The sequence below is a fragment of the Monodon monoceros genome, unplaced genomic scaffold (genome assembly GCF_005190385.1).
Source record: "Monodon monoceros isolate NGI ecotype Baffin Bay Population unplaced genomic scaffold, NGI_Narwhal_1 Contig4335_ctg1, whole genome shotgun sequence".
Taxonomy (NCBI): domain Eukaryota; kingdom Metazoa; phylum Chordata; class Mammalia; order Artiodactyla; family Monodontidae; genus Monodon; species Monodon monoceros.
Genome location: NW_021700225.1, coordinates 68060 through 68707, shown reverse-complemented (window position 1 = coordinate 68707; position 648 = coordinate 68060).

The following is a 648-nucleotide window of genomic DNA, read 5'->3' as shown; positions in this document are numbered from 1 at the left end:
CCTAAGAATTTTACATTCCCCATGCTACCACTTTACACCACATGCTATCTAGTAAGGTTCTCTACATAAGCTTCAGGCCCATACCCCCAAAATGTTGTCGTATATCCTTCCTGTACCAATAAACTCTCATTGTTTTTACTATCATTCTACTGACCATTTTCTCAGGAAATATAATTGTATAACAAGCTCACACTGGTTAATGGTATCCCCATTCTAATAAAAAACACGAACCCATAAGCCACAGAAGCATCCAAAAAATATTTCCTAAAACAATCCACCACATCAATACTACTTATAATGGCTATTATCATTAATCTAATATACTCTGGTCAAAGAACACAAAGAATAACAAAAATCTTTAATCCAGCAGCATCCACCCTCATGACAATGGCACTTGTCACAAAAGTAGGGCTTTCCCCATTTCACTTCTGAGTGTCTGAAGTCACACAAGGCATCCCATGAACAGCAGGCCTGATGCTATCAGCCTGACAAAAGTGCACCCCTATCAGTTTTATCCCACATGTCACCATCCATCAACCTAAATATACTATTAATCAGAGTGATATTATAAATCATAGCTGGAGGCCGAGGCAGACTTAGCCACACTCACCTGGAAAAAATTACACCCTCCTCATCAATTGCCCATAT